Source organism: Nilaparvata lugens, chromosome 6 (genome assembly GCF_014356525.2).
Source record: "Nilaparvata lugens isolate BPH chromosome 6, ASM1435652v1, whole genome shotgun sequence".
Classification (NCBI taxonomy): domain Eukaryota; kingdom Metazoa; phylum Arthropoda; class Insecta; order Hemiptera; family Delphacidae; genus Nilaparvata; species Nilaparvata lugens.
Window position 1 is genome coordinate 41667747 of NC_052509.1, and position 27796 is coordinate 41695542.

At 34.1% G+C, this 27796-nt stretch overlaps 1 protein-coding gene and 1 long non-coding RNA gene across 3 annotated transcripts in view; both read left to right on the forward strand.

Annotated features, from left to right (window-relative positions):
- Nucleotides 1–27796, forward strand: part of LOC111049588 — a 267778-nt gene that overhangs the window by 78914 nt on the left and 161068 nt on the right. The gene's annotated exons all lie outside the window — the stretch shown is intronic.
- Nucleotides 10582–12312, forward strand: LOC111047749. The gene is made up of 2 exons (XR_002605868.2): nt 10582–10913; nt 12231–12312. It is a non-coding gene; the product is annotated as an uncharacterized LOC111047749 (long non-coding RNA).

A 27796-nucleotide genomic window follows, 5' to 3' on the forward strand; every position in this document is an offset into this window, starting at 1 on the left:
TAAAAAGAAGTATTGTAACCCAAAAATGTTATTTATCACTGTTATTTATTATATTTATCAATGTTAGTATATTTATTTATATGTTTTATATTTATTACCGTTAGTTATGCCATGTTTGTTACCGAAAAAACCTAAAGTGAATGCTAGTTACCCAAAACCAAAGAGCCATTAGCAAAAGAAAAAGAAAAGTATTGTACCTGATTTATAGAAAATTATTTATATTAAGACCTAGGAATTACTATAAAATATAAGCCCAGAAGTTTTGTACATCGAAATTATTGTCTAAAAAGAATCAATTATGAGAATCCAGAAATGTGTGTAGTTAGGTTGGCGGCCCTGCGAGCGGCGAATTTAAAAATACTATGTTCTAAGCGTTGTAAGGAGGAATGTGTCTAGGGGATTATATTTATGATATTTTTTGTGTGTTGAGGAGGAGAATTTGTTATTGTATGTGATAGAGGTCTAAAGTAGGTGCAGCAGATAGATCTGCAAACTGTGATAAAAGTCTGAGAGTATAATTTATGAATAAAGTATGGAATATATAGATGTATTGAACGGTGGATTTTCATTAAAAACATTGTGATTCTCAAATATTTTGAATTCAAATCCAGGGGCGCGTGTAAAGTATTTGAAATTTGGGTAGATAAAAATCCCTAGATGAAGTACTAATAGGTCTGAATAAAATAACTGGCTAATATCGCCAATGAGATAACAATAAAGATTAGATAGCATCAGCTTGTTCTGGCTAAACGGTACAATAACCTAAAAAGGAATTGAAACAATTTTTTGCTAATAAATAATATTATTATAAAATTTTTGAAGATTGAGGTTAGGTATATACATTCAGTGATTGGCGACCTAACGATCGACCGAGTCAAGCAACGTAGAATCTGACCAAACCCCTTGGCAGAGATCTATTGCAGCAAAACGGTATGCAATTGAAAGAACAAATGGTCACGTGGCTAACTATTAGGAAGCATGAAATAAATATTAGTATATAGAATATTAACTAGCATGTAGAGAGCATACTTAAAAAACCTAATAAAAATAATTAAATGTATTCAGGAAATAGGAGGTTACCAAGCGCATGAATACTGAAACAATTTGCATGCACCAATAGCATAATGGCAGTTAATAGGCGGCAATAGTATGCCAATTCAAAAATATTTATATATATTTCTATAAATGTTTGGGATTTATGTTAAATTATTGTCCTAGTCTATGTTATGGATATGGCCCGAAGGCAAAGAAATTATTAAACATACAACCTAAGTAATAATTTGATATTTTAGTACGGTCTATTTGAACCTTAAATGGCAGAGGACTAGGATATTCAAATTTTATGTAAATTTGAAAGTCGGAAATAAGAATTGTAAAATTGAAGAAGGAGAACCGATCACTCGCCAGCCAAATGCCACCATGAGAGGACCCTAAATATTTTAGAGCGTAATACCTTGCTATAACTTGTAAAAGCTAAAGTTAGATTGAATTATTAAATTTCTTAAAAGACTTTGTGATGCTCTTATAAAGCAGAAGTCATTTTCAATTTCAAATAATTTTTGTAACCCCTTGGAAGAGACGATTCCGGCTACCATATTCCAGGACCACCAGGAGTTGGATTGACAGCGGCTTATAAGAAGATTTCGACACGTGAGTGAGATATATCGAATTAGTGATGGGCGCCCTTAGTGCTTCGAATTTATCTAATAATCAAAGCTAGCTCGTCGAAAGGGTTTTCTTATGAATTAAGAATTTAATAAAAAATACTTGTGCAAGTAAATATAGTATTGAAGGTATTTTATTAAAGGAGTAAATGAATCAGTACATTTCAGAAAATTCTATTGAATCAAAGAAGTATAAAATCTAGGCTATTAAAACATATGCATATGATCATTAATTTTTGCAATAATTTGCGATAATTTGTGTAGCTCTAATTCACTAGATGAATTGCTCTACTTATTCCATCAGGTGCCGAATCTTGCACCCTGAGATAAAATATATATTCATTACAAGGAAATCTACTAAATACTAGAGAATTTAATATATATATTTGGATTATTAGTTGCCAATTTATCAAGTCGATCTTAAGGAACCTATTTTTAATTGAATTGTCCAAGTCGACAAGTATGAGCAAGCTCATATCGCAGCTACATGCAAAAGGATGCATATGATTTAAAATAAAGGCACATGGTAATGTTTCGTGCTAAAAATCTAGAGTATAATGTTTAGCCTGTGATATTTTACTGATTTCAATTATTGTTTTATTTTTATATTATATATTTTTTATCGCTCTTTATATTTTTTGCCTTGATCTATTTTTTGCATTATTGTTAATATATGTATCAAATTGTTTATGGTGTGCAATTTATTTTAATTCCTCAACACTATAGTATAAGTATCATATTTATATATATTTATTTTTTAATGAATTACAAGAGTTATAGGGGAAGCTCATATCTGGGCCTATAAAGATTTTTATGAGACTGTATTCTATTAAAAAACCACGACCTAATTTTTTATAATTATATCAAATATTTCATGCTCTACCGACTGATGCCAAGCAGGAGGCTAATCGTTATTTAAATATAAAGAATAACGTGACAATGGATATCTACACTCCTTACAATACGAGGACCTCTATTCCAGAGCTAGATTAATTGGTGTTAAACGTATGTTGAGGAAAGCACTTGTAATAAGAAAAAACTGTTTCTTCCTAAGAAACGAATAATCCGACCTCTATTTAATTCTAAATAAGTATCTCACCTTGACAAGAGCTACAGAAGTTATGCAAATCTTCAAGAATATCTAACAGTCTCACATAAAAATACAGAGAGCCTAAATGAAAAATTCATTTTAGTTGGGAAAAACATCGGATGATCGATGTCTAGGTAAAACCATCAATAAGTGAAAAAAATCGATGTTAAAAACATCGATGTTTGATGTTAAAACATCGATGTTATTAAACATCGATTTATCGATACCCATCCCTACTAAAGACCCCCTAACAATAATCCAAATTCAAATTCTCTTCCTCTCTCATGCATGCTCAATGTTAGCTAGCGCCTGGACTAGTAGCCTACCTACTCATTTATTCTATTCTTGTATAATTTATCATCTCTCCATGGATTAATACATTCATAGATATCCATTCCTGCTATATTACTAAGTGTTATCCATTAATCCCAATTCATGGATTAGTCCTGAAAAAAAATATTCGAAGTCTTCGTCTAAAATTATTGTTTAATAATAAATTAATTATTAGGTAGCCTACTCAATATTGTTAACTTATTATTTTCATCTTGTTGAGCTGTGTGATCTTTTTATCTTTTTGCGCATAATTTGTAAATATTATGAATTGGATTGAATCTGAATTTGAATTTTGCCGCCTTTATCCTACAATTCGCTACGCTAAGCTACGCTGCGCTTTCTCTGTGTTCTGGAATACGCTGCGCTACGCTTTTCTGTGTGTTTCTACACTGATAAAAAATTGGAAGGTGAAGTTTGATGTTGAATATGAGAGATCTGAATATAATGATGATGATAATATAGTAGAATATTCTTTCTGCTACTCAAATCAAATCAAATTTATTCTCTTCAACACTTTACAAAATGTATGTATATTGCACAGCACAACTACAGTAAATTAATACAGTACTACTACAACGTAACATAAAATTCATAAGCATAGCATAATAAAGACTATAGTAACAATAGTAACAATCTGTTGTTCTGTACAAAATATAGAATATGACAGTGATGAGAAATACCCTTACATAGGCTATTGCCTGTGAGTAAGGGTGAGTCTGGATTGAAATAATTCAGATGAAACTTGTATGAGAACTTAACAGGTAAGGATAGTAAAGAAATAAAGAGATTTGAAATTTAGTTTATCTTATTGAAAAAATGGAATTTACCGGAGCTTGAGAACGTCCACTAGTTAGTAGCCTACTTGCTGCATCTAGAATAAGTTGGGTATAAAACTCTATAACTTATAAACTGAGCTAATGATATTTTCGGTTCCATCCCTACCTATTTCGTTTAGCCAAAGATTCACAATTTTTTTGTACACTACCAAAGATGATGCATCAAATTCTCTGAGTTTGTTGGGAATATTCCTGAATAGCATATGAACTATGTAATAAATGTTTGTGGATGAATATTATGTTTTGTTAATTCTAGGTGTTATTATTTAACTGTTATTGTTATTGTATTTTATTTAACTGAAATTGTAGCTGTTCGGGTTGGATATGTGTGGGTATTTCTAATAAAAATATCAGTATTGTGCTTATACATATAAATTAGTGCATTTTTCACAAATAATTGCCTGATATCCAAAACATTGAAGTCTATATACAGGTCATGTGAGTTGGATCTACTATTTCTACATTAAATATAACTATATGGTTATAAAGTCACTTCATCCTTCAAGCAGAGTAGTAGTAGTAGTCAAATGATTAAGAACAATCTTATACAAAAAACAGAACAAGCTTAGTTTAACGCAACTCAACACTATTGAGTCATAATGAGTAATATATTGTTCCAGCTCTCCAATTTTTCTAATGTCAAACTCCACATTGTAAGCATTGAGTTCACACCCAATACATCACTGTGTGAATGATACTCATATATTAAACCACTGATTATGGTAAATTTGAAAAAAATCTAAAACAAAACATCAGTATCTTTCAAGTGATTTCCCTGGAGAACTGAAGTGGAGGACCTACTTCCACCGCTTGATACTCTGTGATAATATTGCAGTTGCTTTGAAACCCGATGAAAGGGAAAGGGCCAAGCTGAGGACCTATTGTAGTTACACTAGATTCAGCCTTATCCAGAGTGACGATTACAAGTACGACAACCAGTATTAATCTCTCACCGTTGAAGTCTGGCTTCCCACATGTCGGACATTGCAGCTAAACCACTGCGATCCTATTGAGGGACGTCTTCTATCATTAAGCCGATCCGATCAAGTCCACTGGCATTAAGATCAAAGCACTGAGTGGAAAGTAGTCCAGTGTTTGCTAAATCTGTTTCCCAGCCTCTCTTGGGCACTTGATTCCAACTCTCTTGATAGCTTCTACTGGTGTAGGCTTCACCTACTGATGAGTTTGTCAAAATCAATGATGTTATTCTAAACTCTAGACCCTGCAATCACATTCACTCTAAATACACTATTCTTGAGAGTTCGGCTCGAACTCTGCAATATGATCGAACTCATGGTGATCCTGAATCATAAAAGTTGGCTTGACTTTATGAGTGATCAATATAATATGAAGGAATAAACAATATAAATATATGAGGAATCTATATAATAAGAGAGAGTAGGGTTGTGTTTGTTCGTGTGTTCGTTTGTTCGTGTGTTCGTTTGTTCGTGTGTTCGTTTGTTCATTTGTTCGCATCAAAACATGTCAACTTGTGGATTGCATACCGGAAAAACCGGAATGATTTAGACCTCAAAATTTTGCACATAGATTCTAAAAATATCAATCTCGTGCACCTGGAAGCCCAAATTTTAATTTTCCTTGTGGTTTTCCCATAATTAATGTTCAAATTTCATTTATGGGACAAACGATTTCATACGGAAGATTCACATTCAAATCGTATGATAGAAATTGAAAAAAAAAACAGCTGTTCTATTATTGCTTTCTACACGATTCCACTTAACCTCAATAATATTGTTCTGATAATTGATGAATATTTCTAATAATAATATTATTATTATTAATATTATAATAGTATTGTTTTGATAATAAATATTTTTATTTTCACTAACTCTGTATAACAATATGGTGAATGTGAAACAGCTGCATCAATGAAATTATCTCAAAAACGTCTGTTTAGATAAAACATAGTTTTGAAACTTTGTTTTCCTGATGCAATGTATAGGCCTACACGAGTCATGGATTATTAGTTTTTACCTGGTATGGCAAATGTTTAACAGTATTATCAAACTGAGATATCTCAAACTTTAAGAAATCTAATTATGCTCATGTTCGCTGAAAGGCGCGATGTTCGGCGGAATGCACGGTTCGGTTCAGCATGTGTGGTCGCACCTTTATATGTTACAGGACATTAATTTATACAGATCACAGGTCAAAACAACATAATAATCTATACTATAATAAAGGAAAGAACTGACTTATACACGTACGGAATAGGAAAATTATGTTTGACACATAATCACGTCCAACTACTGGACTGATTAACTTTAATTTTGCATATAGATTCTTAATTAACCGAGGATGGATATAGGCCTATTTTCGATTCTCCAAGATTTGATCATATGAAGTTTTCAGTTTGTCAAGTTTCCAATTTGTCATGCTTCCAGTTGGTGTATGGAAGCAGCTGAACATTTATTTTAAAAGGGAAATTAGAAGATGGGTATGATTGAGAATCCTTTTTAAATAATTCTAATAAATTAAATTTGGATCAGCAAGCAAAATCGCTAATTGAAAAGATTTTATAGGTCTCGAGCAAACAGCTGCTCTATTATCGCCGGGTGCGATAGCAACAAGTGAATAACAGGATATCATGGCTACTTTTAGAACAGCCAAATAGAGAAGAATTTTTATTTGCTATTCATTATATTATATAAAGTATTGCTATTTTGAGGTTAGGCTATAATACCTACTGGTCGGCAACCTAATAATCGATCAAGCCGTGTAATTTGAAATCTAGCCAGACATCTTGGTAAATTTTGTTATAAATAAATAGTATTCAACTAGAGGATTTGGTAACCACATGGCAACTTGTTGTAAATGGAAAAACAACTTGAAAAATTCATAAAAAATTATTATATGTAATGAGCATGTACAAAACACATAAAATAAATAAAAATATTAAGGAAGTATGATATTCAGTGGGCGCATGGATACATTTATGAATTTTGGATGAACCAATCACATTGCAGTAGTTGATGGGCGGCAATAACGAGCCAATTCAAATTTATCTTTAGATATTTATATGAATGATAAGAATTTATAAGTTATCACTACTCAGTTTATGTATCGGATGTGATCAAAGTAATTATGAAATATAATACCTAAAATATAGGTAATAACTTAGCAGATTGGCACGGACTATTTGATCTTTTTAATGGCGTAGTAACTGAATATCTAAATGTATGCAAATTTGGAAGTCGGAAGTATGATCTTAGAAATAGGGGTAGAACAGAGCCCACTTGCTCGCCAGACGCCACCATGGAACGCCACCAAATTTTGTAGAGCACAAGTCCCCTTTTGTTAAATTGTATGTATGAGAGATTTAAAGTCTAAATTCATTAATTAATTCTTTATAAGACTTTGTGATGCTGTATTAAAGCATAAGTCATTTAGATATTTATTTATTCCCTTGAAGAAGATGACTTCGGCCACCAGAAATCTAGGACGACAGGAAATTCGAATCGCCACCATCATCTTGGGAATTTCAGCACGTGAGTGAAATTTATCGAAATATATGAATTCAGGACGCCCTCAGTGCTTCGAGTGAAATAAAAATATGAAAAGCCAGCTCGTCGAGAGGTTATAAATATCGAAATTAATATAAAACTTGCGCGAGTCTTTAAAAGGTACAAAAAACATATTCTATTAGTTAAGAATTATATCAGATTTATATGTCTAAAGATGCACAGATGAAAGGAATATTAAAATTTAATGTTGTAATATATATATGCTCATTCAACCATTAATTTCATTAGCCATTTATAAAGATATAAATGTAGCTCATGTTCACCGGATAAATTGATTTATCTAATTTCACCAGAGACCGAACCTTAAGCCCTGAGATGTATACAGATTGTTATATTTGAGATTTTTGATTTATCAATTGATTATTTTTATTATTTTGGAAAGAAGATATATTTGAGATTTTTGTCGACAAGCAACAGCAAGTCGATATCTGAGCTGCAGAAAATAAATGCATATGATTAATGATTTAAAAAGCACATGGTAGCGTTTCGTGCTAAAAAACTAGTGAGCTAATCTGTGATACTTTCTTTTAGATATATTTTGTTCTTATTTTTACTATTTTTGCTTGTTGCTCTATATATGTCTATATTTATTCAATCATTGATTTTTCGTGTAATATAAGTTTTTAAAATTTTATGGTGTATCCTTTATTTGTTTCCTTACTTCCATGCATGACCAATCTCATTTTTATTTATCGAGTTACCAGTATTGAAGTATTAATAAGATTACCATCCAACAATATTCTTCACCGAATAAGTTGGTTAAAACAGCGATACATAGCATTGATAATCAAATCTTTGGAAATAATACATTCCAGAGATTTATATAAATTGTCCAAGAGCAGAGAATTGCGGGAGCTCCTGGGCGAGCCAGTAAGAAATTGGTATAATATATATTCTAAGAACCACAATAAGAGTTAACTTATATAATTTTTTACTCATGCTTTATCGACTGCAGCCAAGCAGGGCAACCCGTTATTGAAAAAAATAACGTGACATAATAAAAACAGGCTTTCCGTTGCACCCGAATTTCATCCAACATTTTTGAACCGCCATTTTGAGTTCAACTACATTTTTTTGAATTGGAAGGTGATCATATTAATATGTTGTTATGGGCAGTTCCAACACTTTGCATTTACTTTTTAATTTATTAATTCAAAAGTTCTTCCACACACTTTATTCACACTGTTCTTCCACACTCTAATTACACTGTTATTTCACATTTTATTTACACTGTTCTTTCACACTTTAATTAAATTTTCCACTCAAACTTTATTTACACTGTTCTTCTACCCTTCATGTAAACCGTTGTTTTGTAGAATTGAAGCTCTTTCTTCTTATCGCTCGTATCCATTTCCGTTTCAAAGTATCATCTTTCGAAAAAGTAAAAAAACCGTTTTAAACTTTAAAACCGTACGGAAACTTTTGGAATCTTGTTATTATTCCCGCAACAATTAGGTACACAGCAGTATCCCAATGATTCAAAACCCCAAATTCATTATTAGACTACTTTTCACAAACAAATATTAGAAGAATGATAAACAAACCATATTCATTGAAATGGAACACCGTGAAAATTGAATTTGTAATTCCAATTTTGTTGATTACCATATCAGATGTGATAACAAGCATCAGCGCCCTTATTTCTCTTGCTTACCGCCAGTAGATCATCGATGATCTACATGTGATGACATCATAGTTTATTAGAGATCAGTTGTGGGGCCTGATGTAATAGTAGGTATTGGTTAAAGCGGATTTGAATCGATCTTGAATATAGCTTGCTATGCATTCCCTTGAATTTTCTTTCTATTGTGAGTGTCGAACAATCCTCGAGTAGCCTATTTTACATTGTCTTCTTTACATTGTCTATTTCTCATTGTCACTTCCAAAATCTCCTCTAATACAGGGGAGAGGAGATCAACCTGTAGTGTTCATCCCACACAGCACAAAAAGTTTAAAAAACGTTTAATAAATTAATAAATGTTTAAAATGTATAAATCCGATAAACATTATGAAAACAATGTTTAATAAACGTTAGGGAATTTTACCAAAATGAGCATTTACTCTATAAACGTTTAATAAACGTCTAGAATGTATGTTGCTGATAAATGTTATGAAAACAACGTTTGATAAGCTTAGAAATGTTTACTAAAATAAATGTTAGAAAGGTTGGTACAGTATGGAATTTCTACAGTACCTACCCAGTCAACACACTAAGTGAAAATCGAACATTTTTTTCAGAAGGTGTCTCCTCCCCCCTCACCTGTGTAACTTAATCCCTAAAAATGTCTCAATTTAGGCTTTCTGACCAATAGGCCTAATTCCTAAGTGGAATTGAATTTCAATCCCTTCCTTTCTTCTTCAAAATTGTCTCCAACTCACCGTTATTGAGATAAAGAAAATGTTTTACACAAATTAAGACTGAAATTTTTTTGAGTTTTCCAAAAAGTCTCACTTCAAGCTTTGTGTTAATCAATTCGGGTGTAGAATTGCAATTCAAATACTTTTTGTCTCTTGCGAAAATCGTCTAAAATGCACTGTTAATGATATAATTGACCTTTTGCGCTAAATCCACAGGGACTTTGAATAAATTTGCCAGATGTTCAAGTTTCCCAAAAAAGTCGAAAAATTGTATTTCTAATCAATAGTTCGGATGCAGAATTGAATTTCAAACACTTTTTGTCTCTTGCGAAAATCGTCTACAATGTATTGTTGATGATATAATAGACCTTTTGCGCTAATTTTAATCCAGATAGGGACTTGGAAAAAATTTGATAGATTTCTAAGTTTCCCAAAAATGTTCAAAAAAGCAGTCTTTTATCACTCATTCGGCTACAGAAGTAGATTTCCAGCACTTCGTCTCAATGCAAAAATCCCGTCAGATGGGCGGTTGACAGGCTACTAACGTTTAAAATTTTAAATAATTGGTAATTGATGATGGAAAATTTTGAAAAAAATAATTAACGATTCTGTTCATGTTATAAACATTGTCCTAGAATTTCAAATGTTTCCATCCAAAATTGAAAAAGTTATATCATTATTTCAAATTAAATTCCAGTTTGTGCTAGAAATCATGTCACACACCAAGCCTATGAAATAATTTTCAAGTTTTAAATTCAAATAATAATAAACTAGGTACTATTTTATTGATTCCAACATTATTTCAGTGGAAGCACAAATGTCCCCCATAAAGAAATCATTAATCTGTCCCAGAAATATGGACTGTTTTAATGTTAACAATAAAGATTGTCTATATCAATAACTTTGAAATTCCCGGGGTGATTCATGCTTGTGCGCTACTGCGCTTGAGCGACAGCTATTAAAGATGTCCTGTCTCCTTCAGTTTTCAGTAGTTGAAGGTGAAGTTGGTTCATTGTTTGTTTATCCTTTATTTTATCGCGTCATCAAGTTGATGATGATTTTTGATTGCTGAAGGTCTTAAATTAAGGTAAGATCATTCATTTATGTCTAGGATATTTATTGATAAGTTTAATAGCATACAGAAGTTACCTACTAAACAAAGCTGTTTAGCCTAGTGATGGCAAAGCGTTCCCCAGACAAATTTGTAAAGCACATGTTGTTTTTAAAAGCACTATGGTAAATAATTATGTTAGGCCCTATTAATAACCCTGATAAAACATTTATTGCAATGTTTAGTGTGTATAAGTTAATTTTTTTTCCATTTTTAAACCTAAACAGTTGATTTAACCAACTGTTAACATTGTTGGTACCTTAAACTTGTAAAACAACTATCAAGTGTGGTTTCGATTTTATGAATTAGGTAATAATTTTTAAACTATAGTGATTATATGATTCAGTAATATCATAATAGATTGATTTAATTATTATGAATGTTTAAGATATAAGAAGCTATTGTAAAATGTTACAATAATAAAGCTAATACCAGAATAGGCCTACCCACTAATAATATTAGTTATTTATAGGCATATTAGGGACTATGGTTACATTTGACCTAATTAACTTTTTGAATACAGTATTTTGATTAGATAAAAATCATTTATTTCAATATGACTAGTATCAAATCAACCTCTTGAGAAGTACTCTAAATAAACTGTAAATAGCAGCAATCATTCTTATTGATAGGCTACAATTTAATAATTAGTTCAGTACCTACTATGTAAGGTCCTTAAATACTCCCTTGTATTGGTTTATTGTTTTAATACTATCAATTTATCAAAACAATACTAAATTATCACTCCAATTTCGGTGTAAATGCACGTCCAGTGCCAATATACCTGTCATCAAATTTTTGGTTGGGATCGATTATTAAGTATGCTATTTTGAGCACAAAATCACAAAAATTAAACGGCGGTCACTATTGTTTTTGAAATAAACTAAGTTCAAAGTAGCACAATTTTACATGCATTTAACCTATGAGTAGCAGCCATTTTGATTATTGGAATCATCAAATTATGATATTCCTAATCTGAGTTTTTCTAACCCAAAGCTTTTCCTAACCTAAGCTTTATTAACCTGAAGCTTTTCCTAACCTTAGCTACTTATGGTTGCTACTTATAGCATAGGTTAAATGCATGTAAAGTTGTGCTACTTTGAACTTAGTTTATTTTGAAAACAATAGTGACCGCCGTTTAATTTTTTGATTTTGTGCTCAAAATATCATAGGCCTACTAAATCGATCCCAACCAAAAATTTGATGACAGGTATGTTGGCACTGGACGTGCACTTTAGCCAAAATTTCTTTCAATTAGATAATTGCTTTCATACATGTTCCATTTGATTTCAGACGAAGGTGGGAATAGAACTGCAGATACATATTATACTAAAATCCACCATGACAGATGAATATGATGCCAAGGATTAGATTTGAAGAAAGTTCTTCTCTCTACATTTGATGAAAGCCATTTTCAGTAAGTTGCACTCTATCTCCTCCAATAATCAAATTTTTCAACATACATAAACAAACTTACTTGTAACCTTAACAAACAAACTTAGGCTACCTACAATAGCCTATATTCAAGAATTACTGGAGCAGTTTTAAGATTTTATGTCAAGCCCTATTAATAACCCTAATATAACAGTAATTGCAATTTTTAGTGTGTATAAGTTGAATGTTTATCATTTTCAAACACTAAGGCCCGGTTGCACAAAAGCCGGTTAAATTTTAACCGTGATTAATTCCGCGAGAGCCAATCAGAGAAGCCGTTTTATCAAAAACGCATTCTCTGATTGGTTCTCGTGAAGTTAATCACGGTTAAAATTTAACCGGCTTTTGTGCAACCGGGTCTAACAGTTGATTAAACTGTTACCATTGTTGGTTAACTTTAAACTTGTAAAAAACTATTGAGTTAGTGGTTTCAATTTCATGATTCAATACATTTTAAGCTAGTGATTATATGATTCAGTAATATTATAATAGATTGATTCAATATCATGGATGGTTATGATATAAAAGAAGCTATTGTAAAATGTTACAATAATAGAACTACCATAATAGGCCTACCTACTAATTATTAGTTATATTTATTAGGGACTATAGTTACATTTTTGTTAGGGATATGAACTAAATTTTTTCTAATATTTTGATTAGATTAAACCATATTTATTCCAATATGACCAGTATAAAATAACCCCCTTGAGAAATACTTTAAATGAATTGTAAATAGAAGCAATCATTCTCATTGATAGGCTACAATTTGATAATTAGTTCAGTACTATATAAGGTCCTTGAAAACTCTCTTGTATTGGTTTATTGTTATATCATTCACTATCACTTATAAAATTCCTTTCAATTAGAAAATTGCTTTCATACATTTAATGTATCATTTGATTTCAGGCAAAGGTGGGAATAGAACTGCAGGCGCATATACCAAAATCCACCATGACAGACGAATATGCTGCCAACTAGGCTACAGTTTTAGATTTAAAACTCCTTTCTACATCTGATGGAAACCATTTTCAGTAGGTTGCACTATACTATTTCCTAATCACTAAAGCAGTTTCAAAATTTTAAAATGATAACTTTATAATTGAATAGGCTCAGATTTTTAATTTCATATGAAGCAAAAATTTATTGTAAAACAAGCTGCAAATTAGTATAGTAATCTCCAAAGAACCATATTGGAGACTTAAGTCACAATAAATCTCAATAATGTTGGATATGTTACAAGAAGTTTGACGAATGAGTGAACTGGCAGAAGTGTGAACCGCGGCTAGAGTCGGTTTAAGGTTGTGCAAAGGCTAAAAATGAAATTTATACTGGAGATATTTTTCAAAGTTTTTCGGTTTGTATATCATCAACCTATCAAAATGAAAAGGTATTCTCAGGAAAACATTTTTTCCGATCATTACTTTTTGAGATATGAGAGCCTAAAGTTTGAATTTTTGGGACAGAACATTTAAAATTCGGTAAAAGATGAATCCTTGAGATTTAGAGGATAGATTCTTGATAGTATTGTTGAACTATTAAAAAAATATTCTCTGAAAATATCCATTTTATCGAAAATACAAGGTTTTTGGGCCACTCTGTATCTATATAGAACAAGACAATTATTTATCATGCAAATATTGGTTGGTTCTGAATTTATTTATCCTTTTGTGGATACAATCACAAATCATAAAAATATAATTTGGAAAGAATAGCAGGCTTTGCCCAAAACTATTTTATTCCCAAATTTTGATAATGAATAATATGTCTCAAAATGTTTTTATAATTTTACTGCTGAAAGTTCAAGTTTAATTTTCATTGATGTTTAAAAAAATATAGGTATAAAAATCAGAAATAAAATATAAATTACTAGCAGGCCCTCTTTTTCATGTCTATATTGACTGGACTAATATGGTTGCAACTTTGAGTGAGTTAGTGTGAACGCATTACTGGGATAAAACATACCTATAGTCTTTTTTCTTTAGGGCTACTTTTGAATAATACTTGAGAATAGAAATCAAAGGAAAATAAAAATAATATTATTCTAATATTTTTATTTCTAAAAAGAAATATGCCAATTTTAAAATGGGTACTTGAATTTCTGTTTTTATTTAAATACCTACAGGTATGGTTTGAAAAGCAAATACGGCTATCTACTACAGTGCAGTGTAAATATTGCCTAAAACGCTAACCTTGCTAACATATAAAAATTAACATATACAATAAAAATAAGTAACATCCATATTTACATAACCAAAAATGTCATATATTCGACTATAAAGGAATAGCACATTCGCTCCTGGGTGGCACATATATGTGCGACATGACTAATCAACTCCTCCCAATAAAAAATTAGGTTTACTTCATATATGATATATACCAGTCAATTAATACAGGATACTCCACACATTCCAAATCATATCACCTGTTGAAATGAATATTTCCTTAACAGTAATTTGAATTACTCTGGAAGATCGTTAAATTCCTCAAGTTTCTCAAATTTCAGGGTTTTTTCACTTGTGACACATATATTTATGTGCCACTCGGTCTTTATATAGAATGGTGAGTGTAAACCAAGGATAGTGTATAGCAGGTTGCCTCAATCGCGTTTACATACGCGGATGAGATGGCATGAGCCTACGTGGCAAACGCCGGCTTCCCATAAGAATTACATACAAAACACCGCGTCAAATATCACTTCCTCACATAAAAACCGCTGTATTGATAAAAAATATGAATTTGCTATTCAATTCAGAAAGAAACAAGCTCCACATCAATGTGTATTTTGAAAACATTAATTCATTTCGAAAAGTGTAGAAAGTCCTTGAATCTATCATTATATTCAATCGGTAAAACCTATAAATATTTGTGAAAAGGCTGGTAACTTATTTGTTTTGGACTTATTTTAAACAATAATATGACAAAATGAAGCGAACTTATTTAATTTTATGCTGGTCGTCCAATAATATTTAAAAATGATTGTTTCTTATTTGACAATTGTTTGTGAAAATTGATAGTTGTATCGTCGCCCGGAATGCTAGTTGCAAGCATTTGTATTAATGATATTTGTTTAAGACTTTATTAATTGATATATACCTAGAACCTATTTAGCGAAATCATGGAACTGTTCACCATGGTTACAAGTTATTTTTAGAACGTTGAACTGTCTGGTTACAAATAATTATTTCAGTTGTCTACTGGAAAGCGTAGTGCCAACACGTTGCTCTTGTATTGTGTTTTTGTTTCTGCTCAGTGCAGTATTATTAATATTATTGACGATAATGAGTTTATCAGAGATTGACAATGGTGTAATAACCGAAACCGGTCTTTCTAATTATCAATAAATCAGTGGTTTTTTGACAATTTCTTAGTCTTTTTTCATTCAAAGTAATAAAACTTAAAACAACACTTTTTTTTGATGAATAACGAAACACATTGAAAAAATGATTATTAATAATAAATTATTTATTTAGTAATCTGTTTGGTACTTTTTACTTTCCTTGCCCTATTACCATAGGTAAGGAAAGTATTGCTTTCCGAAAAAAAATTAACGTACTCCAATTTCTAAATTTCTATACTTTTGAACGTCCCCTGAGTCCAAAAAACTGGTTTTCGGGTATTGGTCTGTGTGTGTGTGTGTGTGTGTGTGTGTGTGTGTGTGTGTGTGTGTGTGTGTGTGTGTGTGTGTGTGTGTGTGTGTGTGTGTGTGTGTGTGTGTGTGTGTGTGTGTGTGGTGTGTGTGTGTGTGGTGTGTGTGTTGTGTGTGTGTGTGTGGTGTGTGTGTGTGTGTGTGTGTGTGTGTGTGTGTGTGTGTGTGTGTGTGTGTATATGTGTGTGTGTGTGTGTGTGTGTGTGGTGTGTGTGTGTGGTGTGTGTGTGTGTGTGTGTTTGTGTGTGTGTGTGTGTGTGTGGTGTGTGTGTGTGTGTGTGTGTGTGTGTGTGTGTGTGTGTGTGTGTGTGTGTGTGTGTGTGTGTGTATGAGTGTATGTGCGTCTGTGTACACGATATCTCATCTCCCAATTAACGGAATGACTTGACATTTGGAACTCAAGGTCCTTTCACTATAAGGATCCGACACGAACAATTTCGATCAAATGCAATTCAAGATGGCGGCTAAAATGGCGAAAATGTTGTCAGAAACAAGGTTTTCCGTGATTTTCTCGGAAACCGCTCCAACGATTTTGATCAAATTCATACCTAAAATAGTCATTGATAAGCTCTATCAACTGTTACAAGTCCCATATCTGTAAAAATTTCAGGAGCTCCGCCTCATCAATGCAGATAGAATCCCAATTATCAGGCTTCAGATACAATTGAAACAAAAAAAATCAAGTGGAGTAGATTGAGCATGAAAATCTCTACAATTAATGTTCAGTAACATTTTCACCTGAAATTGAAAATAAGCTTTAAATTCGAGAAAATGTGATTATTCAATTGCAAATTATTGTTGATTCTATTAAATCATCCACTGAGATAGCAGACCTCATTGTGTGTCTCCAGCGTTATTACCCTGTTACCAGCTGGCTCAAATCACTGAATAGTAGACTTGAGATGCGCGGGAACAATAGCATCAGGTGATCAATTTTCATAACGGCAAGGAAAGTTGTGTGAGTGCGCCACACCAGATTTTTACATTTCATTTCAAAAGATGCTCCCGAAATGCTCCCCTTTATTCTCTCGTTTGACAGTGTGCCAAACAGTGGCGGTTCTAGACATAAAAAACTGGGTAGGCAAAACTTATCATACTGTAGGTCTATTCATAGACCTAGGGTAGGGCTACTTAAGTAATTCATGTAAAAAAGACGTCAAAGCATATAGGTATTAAATGAAGATGTATTAATAAATATAAAAATTGTTAATACTCATATATAATTGTTCAATTCGACACTATTTTGCTAATAGGCCTAACCATAATTTTGCTGTTTCAATCATTCTTTGAAATAATATTTCAATTTGATAGGCTATTTATTTGGAATATCGAAGGAAATTTCTGAAATAAATACACATTTTAGTATTCATGAAATCAACGGTTTATTACACTTTAACATTATTTAGAACATAGAGTAATACATTTTATATTTACAACTGTAGTCTTCTTTGCCCAACATTGCTGAACGCCTCTAAAATTTTTTCAGGGTTCTTAATCAGCCTTTCACTTTCCTCTCGTTCAATAGATAAAATTGAAAGATTAGTTAGATGTTGTGTTGTCACAACGAGGTGGTAAAACTATCTAAAACTGATAAAACAGACAAGAAATTATTTTTGAAGTACATGACTCCCTTGTACTTGCTCACCCACCGAGTGTCACTTTGCTGTGGCATTTCAAAAATTCGTTTCTTTGGATCTTCCCTTTCTTGAGCATCCCTGAATTTTTGGTGTCTCAGAGTAGAAGCTGACTGGAAAGCATAAATTGCTTCTAGTAATCCTAACGTATCATCAACTAACTTCACATTTTTAGCCGTGTCTACCAAAATCAAATTTAACCTATGTGCATAACAATGAACATAAACACATGGATTTTCGGCTACTTCTCTCACCAAAGCATTCACTCCAGTCAAATGGCCACTCATAACTGAAGCACCGTCGTAAGCCTGGCCGACGCACTTTTTAATATTCAACCACTGTTTTCCAAAAATTGTGATATCTCCAAAAAGAGAGACTTTGCTGACAACTCGGTTAACTCAACAAAGCCCAAAAATCGTTCCAACAGTTTAGTTTTGTTTGTGTATCTGACACAAACAGACATTTGCTCTTTTGTTGAAACATCTATTGCTTCATCAACAATTAATGAAAAGAAACCGTTGTTTTCTTCATTGATCTCATCAATAATCCCTTTTAGAACTAGTTTAGCTGAAATGCTCAAAAACTCATTCTGTGAGTCCTTGGACATGTATGTAGCATTCTTTGGTAGGTTGTCGAAAACAAATTTAATATCGTTAGAAGCTCCTTTGAGTAACTCTACAAGTTCAAGAAAATTCCCTTTATTTTTTGTATCAAATTCCTCTTTCCCTGACTCACTATGACCTCGCAAACCAATTTCTTGGCGTGCACAAAACAGAGCTACTTGGCTTAAGGTAGATACTGCTTTTCTATTATTAGAAATGCTTTTCTGAGATTGTTCGCTTAGTTGGGCCACAACTGTCCCTTTTTTTGTGATGATAAATGGCTACTATATTTCGTAATTGAATCTTTATGAGCATTAGATTGTTCATGTTTTTGGCATTTTCGACTTATATTTTTCCAATCATGACAGCCAAACTTGACAAACGTGTCCTCCCGGTTTCCAGATGAACTTGTAAAATGCCGGCAAGGAAAACAAAACACCGAATCATTCTCTTGACAGTACTCAATCCAATTAAAGTTTTGATACCATGTAGTACTAAAAGATCTAGGAGTGTTTCCAAATAATGTCTTTTTAAATACGATATTGATATTAGGCTGGGTAGGCCCGTCAGATGCTGAAGTACTTGGTGCAAGATTCTTAAGAGGCATAGGCCTATCTAATATACAGGCACTTGATTGAGCATCACTATTCATACCTTATATACCTTATATACCTCCTTCTTCATCCATTACCCACATCTGTGGGATCGATGGCGTCATTACACAATAAAAACAACACTTTCATACTCAAGTCAAGATCAAGATGGCAGAAAGTGACTAAGTAGTTAAAATTTGAGTCAGATCATCACTCATGTATTCACGCACTTCATAGTAGGCTCTGACTCTCATAAATCCGGTCACCACTCTCTCAAAATCACGCAAATCCAACTGCTTCACTCCTGCAGGCAGTCTATTGAAGTAGCGTAATGCTGCACTCCCATAACACACCTGCGACCTCTGAAGACGTACCCTCGGGATGTCAAGCAGCTCTCGATGCCTAGTGTTGTGATGGTGCACATCATTCCGAGTCAACAAATGATTCTTCTTGACATGCAGCAGGCAGAGAAGAAGGAAGTGGCTGACAACTGTCATAATACCCAGTCTTACAAAAAGGGGCTTGCAGTGTGCTCGATGTTCACTAGCAGTTATAATCCGTGCAGCCCGTTTCTGCAGCTTAAGTACTTCCACCACCCTTGCTGAATGACCCCACATGAGCAGACCATAGGAGATATGGCAGTGGAAAAGTGCATGGTAAGTCATTACCAGATATGCCTCTGTCACATGTCCCCTCAGCTTCAGCAACAAGAAACAAATTCGCGACAGCCTCCTGGTCACTTGTTGGATGTGGCTAGCCCAGTTCAGTTTTGAGTCCAAGACAAACCCTAACTGCTTTACAGGGTCCTGTTCAGCTGGCAGGCTGCGAGACAAACTGCAGATTATGTTTTGTGTCTTGTTCTCATTCAACTGAAAGCGATTTGCCTGGAACCATGAGGTTGAAGATTGGAGATGCTCTGCTGACAGTTCTAGCATATGCTGTAGGTCCACTCGAGATGACAATAAGGACGTATCATCAGCAAATAGCAGAGTCAAGCCGTTGTTGTCCAAGTCATTTATCATTATGATAAACAGGATTGGTCCCAGTATTGAATCCTGTGGCACTCCAAAATTCACAGGAAGTGGGCTGGAAGAAGCTCCTCCAAGAGACACCACTTGTGCCCTCCCAGTCAGGTAGGAATTCAATAGAGACAAAGCTGAGTCCACAATCCCATAGTAATGGAGCTTATCAGACAAAATTCCATGGTCAACGCAGTCAAATGCTCTGCTTAGGTCACAAAGAGTCAGTGCCAGGGATTCACCATCCTCAAATGCTGAACCAATCCGTTCAGCAACCCGATTTACCGCATCAAAAGTAGACCTCCCTCTGCGAAAACCGAATTGCATGTTTGAAAAAAGGTTATTCCTCTCAAAGAAGTCCTCAAGTTGGGGCTTGATGACTGCTTCAACCACCTTACCAAAGATTGGAGTGATGGATATAGGCCTGTAGCTGTTTAGGCTCTGGTGGTCACCCTTCTTGTAAACCGGAGTGGTTCTAGATGTTTTCAATGTGAGCTTGATGTTGCATTAGCAGATCCGAATTTAGGGTCATCTTTACCAATATCCACTTTATTTACCTTGGCTGGTGGTTCAGGTTCGTCTGTGTCTGGGACATCTTTCACGTTAGCCTTATTTTTTCTATTAAAAAAACTTGAAAGTTGTAGTTGTTTGGCCATATTGAAAAGTCAAATGTATGTCATTCCACAACAACACAAACCATGTTAAATTTATTACACTGGTAGAGTTTAGAAATTCCCCATTCTAAGCATAGAAAGCCCTGCGTTCACGCACTGCAAATGTGGCATAGTAATAGAATAGAATAAAAACAATTTTCTGTTGAATCATGTAAAATATAACTCATGACTATAAACATTTAAATATACTTCCAAAATTTATTTTTTTATTTAACATTTGTAGGTTTACATGAAAAACTTAAAAAAATCTCATAAAAACTGGGTAGGCGGCCGCCTACCCAGCCTAGGCCTAGAACCGCCACTGGTGCCAAACTGTCATAAATGTAAATGAGATGTCCTTATGAAGGTCAACCACTTATGAGGGGTTGAAATTCATTTATGTATGTCAAAAGGTGGAGTATTCGACCAATAACTTATCCTGAAAGTTACAGTATGTATATCAGTCTCCAACTTATAAAAGTTTTTAAGCTACATAATCAGCATTCTGAGAATTGATTACCGAGAAATTTTATATTTTACTCATAATAACCTATTAAGTTATCCCACTAAACTGTACATTTCATATTTTACAGGACCAAGTGTAGAGAGACTACGCCTCATGAAGCTCAAATCGAGGACAATAGCAGTTCAAAGTAAAAATATATAATTTGTTATAAATTGAAAATTCAATTTTTGTAATATTCAATAAAAATCATTGCATTTTATTGAAAATAATGCTTTCTTATTTACATTTTTCGCTCATATAGATATACTCTGAAGTTAAGCTTTAAAGAAAATAAACTAATATAGATATTAATATATCATATTTAATATTTTAATAGATATTCAAAGTAATAATTGATGTGTTACTCAGATGTATATGAACTGTATTCCATTTGAGGTGTTGCAAGCATAGAGGGCTGTTGAACTAGAGCAGATTTGATTTAATTAATTCATCGAATGGCGAGTGACTCATGCACTGCTCCCTCTCAGGACAGTCTGCAAGCTGTTATTGGTTAGCAGAGGTCGATCTCGACTCAATCAATACAGCTACAGAGACAGTTTATAGACTGCCCTGACAGGAGAGAATGAATAAGTAATTTGCTATTCACAGGAGAATTTTAAAGAATATTTCAATTTGAATAATATTAAAAATATAAAATATATATTAATAATCTGATTCAGTGCAATCCAATATAAATGCTTAATCATAATTCAAATTTCATCCAGAATTTGAAATAAATCTGTAATTACAGATGGAATTAAATAGAGAATGCATTTATAGATAGATAGATAGATAGATAATAGAATTTATTATACAAAACAAAGGATACAATTTACAATTCAATAAGTCAAAAATTCAATAGGCATGGCTTTATGCCGTCAGCCAGAGTTGGTTGTTTACAATATTAATTTAACAATTAATTCATACATTATAGCAACGAATTAAATTATCAGATACATACTTGAAAAAGCATAGATTATACATCATATAAGTGAACATAAACTCAATTTTATAAATCCTTGATTACAAAAATTACGGTTAATCAGAATGCACAAAATAATGACAAATCCCACATATTAAATGTACTTATTCAGAAATTATACTCGAACACTAAAAACTCCCGATACTTAAGTGCCTCATTTACATACCCAAACAGGATTCTCCAATCTTTACCATTCAGGTATTGGAGAACTGCCACCTCATTTAATACCCAACATCCAAACCATTTGGCACGTAATTCACCTAGGATTTTACATCTACCTATGAAGTGATAGGTGTCTTCCACTTTCCTACTATTACACAGTGAGCAAATATAGCTTTCATAATCTCTACCCACCCTAAAATTTAGAGGCAATAAAGACCCTCTCACCTTGAAAATCTGACTGATAAAACGCCTACTATGCATGTCGCTAATATAATCTGGTCTTACTGGATGACACATTCTAAGATTATAATAAATGGAATGAAACTGCGAATTTGCGGCACAATCCCACCAAGTTTCTATTAATTTGTTGTGTATTCGATTAATAATAATCTCACATTTTCCTAGCCATTCATTAGGGTGAGTTACAGGGTCTATCCAATCCACATTATATTGTCTACTCAACATTCTCCATTCTCCATTCCTTAGCCCAACCGCATTCACTTCGGGATGTCAATATTGTTATTTTTCTTATAAATCTAGATTCTGATAGGCTTATCGTTTTCGCTATGTATCTACAATTCAATTTTAATGTATCCAACCATATATTATTCTCTTCACTCTCCAAATACAAAATATAATTTGGTGTATTGACCGGCAAACAGAACAGTCTCTTAATAAAGAATCTATGCAGTCGCTCCAATTCCTCTCTTTGCTGATACCCCCATACTTGGGCAGCATATGTTACCGTCGCCTTGCTTACCGAACTAAACACCTGCCTTTTGGTTGATAACGGCACTTCATTATTTGTAATCAGTTTCTTCCATACACTATTTTGTCACAAAGTAAAATTGTGACGAGAAAATAATAAATAATATTATTGAAAGACGCTCGGCTATCAGCAAAGCTAGCCGACCGCGGAGATAAGGAAGGTACTGATGGCGCACCATCTTCCGCGCATCGAGACGATTTCCACCGCCTCTGGCGGCGGCACAACACCATCCCCTCCACTTTGGGGGAGTATTTAAACGCCGGACGAGCCCCAGTCCACAGCATTCCGCTCACAACCTTCCTGCTCCTTGTACAGCGGCCTGTTGGCTGCCGTACGTCCCTAACCTTCCATCTCCCTAGGGCACAGCGGACCGTTGTCTGCCGTCCCTGTCCTCCCATCTCCCTAGGGCACAGCGGACCGTTGTCTGCCGTCCCTGTCCTCCCATTTCCCCAGGGCACAGCGGACCATTGTCTGCCGTCCCTGTCTTTCCATCTCCTTAGGGCACAGCGGACCGTTGTCAGCGGTCCCTGTCCTCCCATCTCCCTAGGGCACAGCGGACCGTTGTCTGCCGTCCCTGACCTTCCATTCCCCCAGGGCACAGCGGACCGTTGTCTGCCGTCCCTGTCCTCCTTCTCCCCAGGGCACAGCGGACCGTTGTCTGCCGTCCCTATTCTTCCTTCTCCCTAGGGCACAGCGGACCGTTGTCTGCCGTCCCTGTCCTCCCATCTCCCTAGGGCACAGCGGACCGTTGTCTGCCGTCCCTATTCTTCCTTCTCCCTAGGGCACAGCGGACCGTTGTCTGCCGTCCCTATTCTTCCTTCTCCCCAGGGCACAGCGGACCGTTGTCTGCCGTCCCTATTCTTTCCATCCCCTCAGGGTACAGCGGACCGTTGTCTGCCGTCCCTATTCTTCCTTCTCCCCAGGGCACAGCGGACCGTTGTCTGCCGTCCCTATTCTTTCCTTCTCCCAGGGCACAGCGGACCGTTGTCTGCCGTCCCAATTCTTTCCTTCTCCCCAGGGCACAGCGGACTGTTGTCTGCCATCCCTATTCTTCCTTCTCCCTAGGGCACAGCGGACCGTTGTCTGCCGTCCCTATTCTTCCTTCTCCCCAGGGCACAGCGGACTGTTGTCTGCCGTCCCTATCCTGTCTGTCCTTCCTTTTCCTACTCCACTGGAGCGGAACCGAGGCCGTAAGGCCGATACAAAATTACATCAAAGTGGTGTCATCAGAGAAGAGAGCGACCTTCACGCCGTCAGAAGCACCAGGAGGTGCTGTTCACGCCAGCTGAGGCACAAAGAAGAAGGAAGAGGAACTTCGACTTGCCTCCTTACCCCGCCCACATTACGACTGAGCGAAGTCATCCAGGAGCAACACCTGGGTATCAATCACCCACCTCTGAAGCTACTCAGGGTGTACGTGATAATTTATACCGTATTTTGCTATCGATACTTTATCTTTAAAATGGCTAGTCAAAGATAACGTAGAAGTGAAAGTGACTTCAAGGTACTTGTACTTGTTTACTACTTCTATCGTTTCTTCTCCATACCTCCAATTCTCACTCCGGCTTAATCTACCCCCCTTTCTAAAGACGATTATCTTCGATTTATCTCTATTCAATATCAAGTTCCACCGGCAACAATAATCTCTCAATTTATTTATCATTCTCTGCATTTTGTGAATACTATCAGTGAATATCACCAAGTCGTCAGCATAAAGGAGTGCATTTATTTCAGTATCTCCCATCCGTAGCCCACCTCCTATGTATTCACAAAGATCGTGAGTAAAGACAGAAAACAGAATCAGGGATACTAAACATCCCTGTTTTAAGCCATTCTCAAACTCAATACTTTCTGTAAGACCATTACCATTCTTGCACCATACAGCGGATGTTACTTTCTCATATAATGCTCTCAACACCCGGACAAACTTATTTGAAATACCTATTTCCAATAATCTGTAGAACAACACTTCTCGATCAATAGAGTCGAATGCGGCCTTGAAGTCCACAAAGAAACAGTAAAATTTTTTATTTCTTACCAACATAAATGATATCTTATCAAGTTGTACAAAACATAAATATTATCGACTGATGAATACCCTTTTCTAAAACCGGCTTGATTCTCTCTAATAATTTTTCTCTGCGTTACCCACTGCTCTAGTCTTTTCAGTAAACACCCTACAAATACCTTATAAATTGAGTTGGTGAAAGATATCGCCCTATAGTTCTTTGGATCTCGCGTATCTCCTTTTTTGTGCAATGGGAAGACTATTGATTTTTTGAATGATTCTGGAGCCTTGCCCACATCAAAAATCTTATTGAAAAGAATTATCATCAATTGTATGTATGTTACAGGCGCTTTTTTGTAAAACTCACCACCAATTCTATCTTCCCCCAGAGCCTTTCCATTTCGTAACTTTTTTAGTGATAACCTGATTTCGTTGATATCTAAGGCTTTGTCCAATAACTCATCCGTAATATGGGGCTCTGCATACGATGTTGGTCCACATACTCGAATAGGCGTGAATAGCTCTTTAAAATAATATACCCATTCCTCTGGTTTTATATCTATTTTTCTCACCTAGTTTTTTCCTTTAAATTCACACACCAGTTCCCAAAAATGTTTAGAATCTCTAACTGATTTTAATTTTGTTTTTACTCCCTCCCAATAAACATCTTTTTTCCTCTTACATATTTCTTTGTAGTCTTTCACAGCCGCTAAATAGTCATTCTTAACTACGATAGAGTTATTTTTTCTAAATAATTTCAATAAAGCAAACATTGTGTTCCTAGCCATTTCACATTCTCGATCGTACCAAATACTTTTCTTGAACTTATTATTTACTAATTTCGGCTCATTCTTGAAATTTATTCAAATGCTAATTAATAAATAATAATAATAAATCTGTAATTCTTATCTATACTCAGTGGACATCCATACATTCCATATATAGATGAAATCTATATAATATATATATTATATAGTCTATATATATATATATATATATATATATCATATAATCTATATATTATATATGGATTTCATCTATAATTATATAGAATGTATGGATGTCCACTGAGTATAGAAATAGAGTATTAAGGCAATAGTAAGATTGGAGCATTAGTTTGGAAGAATAATTGAATCATGAATAATAAGAATTACAGATTTATTTCAAATTCTGGATGAAATTTTAATTATGATTAAGCATTGATATTGGATTGCACTGGCCTTGAATCAGGATTGATTCACTCTAATCATCCAGCTTGAATCCGACTCTAATTGATCTAGAATCACAATAGAATCGAGCTTGAATTTCGTGAAAGGTGTGCCAGGTGGCCTTGAATGGGGGGATTGCATCCAGCATGCGTTTCAAGCCTGAGTCAAGACTGCATCTCAATCCTGATTCGACCGTGCATCTCAGGCCTGAATCGAGCTCGCAATGCGACCTTGATTTTAGCTCGCAGCACCAGCCTGATTAGAGCCTGCATTTCGAGCTCGAAACTGGCTTGAACGATGTATAAACGGACTCTTGAATTCAACTCATTTCGAGCAAAACACATGCGAATGGAATCTTGAATCAAGCCATCACGTTTGACAAAATGAGCTTGTTTTGATTTCGATTCAAGTTGATTTTGCTGATTGGGACTGCATGAGAATGATTTACAAGTTGTTCAAAATTATTGAAGTAATGTGTTTTAAAGTACTTTAGAATCATCTTGAAATCAATGATAGGAACTGATTATGGATAATTTAGAATGATTGCAGAAGTGCTTGAAAGTACTTCATTAGTGAATCGATGATTGGAAATAATTGATAAATCATTTTGAATGATTGAAGAAGAGTTATTTTAAATCATTTGAAAATGATCTAAGAATCATTTAGAATGATTGCAGAAGTGCTTGGAGTACTTTCCCTTTAATCGAGAATGGATATTTGAAAATTATTTACAAATTGTTTAGAATGATTGAAGTAGAGTGATTTAGAGTACTTTCCAATCATTTGTTAATCAATGATTGGAAATGATCTATGAATCATTTAGAATGAATGAAGTAAAGTACTTGAAATTACTTCCCATACGATTGAGACTGATTAATGATTGAGACTGATTTATGAATCATTTTAAATGATTGGAGTAAAGTACTTGAAAGTACTTTCCAATCATTCTATAATTGATGATTGAAAATGATTTATGAATCATTTAGAATGATTGAAGTAGTACTTTCCAATCATTTGTTGATCAATGATTGGAGCTGATTAATAAATCATTCAGAATGATTGTAGAAAAATACTTGAAAGTAGTTTCCAATCATTCTATAATAGATGATTGGAAATGATTTATGAATCATTCAGAATGATAGAAGTGAAGTGATTGGGAGTACTTTCCATTTATTTGAAAATCAATTATTGGAAATGTTATAGAACAAATGCCAATTTTTACATGAAAAATGCCCATTCAAATTGCCAAATTGGATATTTCTAATGATTTGATATTCTATTCTTTTGTTCTATTGATTTGAAATACAGAGTCGTCATTAAAATTCCAGTGGTATTATTTTATCTAGAGGTGAAAAATTAAATTTTTAGGAGAGCAACTAAAAGAAATCAATACGACGAGCTCTTATGACAATAACTTTGTATTTCTAACAGATAAGTATAGTAAACATGTTATTTCCAAATTCAGATGACATTCTTCATAATAATTATTATTGATTGATTGGTAATGCACATAACTAAGTTTCTCAAGCTTCCAATTTTGTTTTCTGATGAACTTGATCTGCTGAAGTCCTATATACATGCAAATGCTTCCGATTCTCTACTAATTTTTGTACAAGAAGTTATAAAGTAAAGATGAAATTG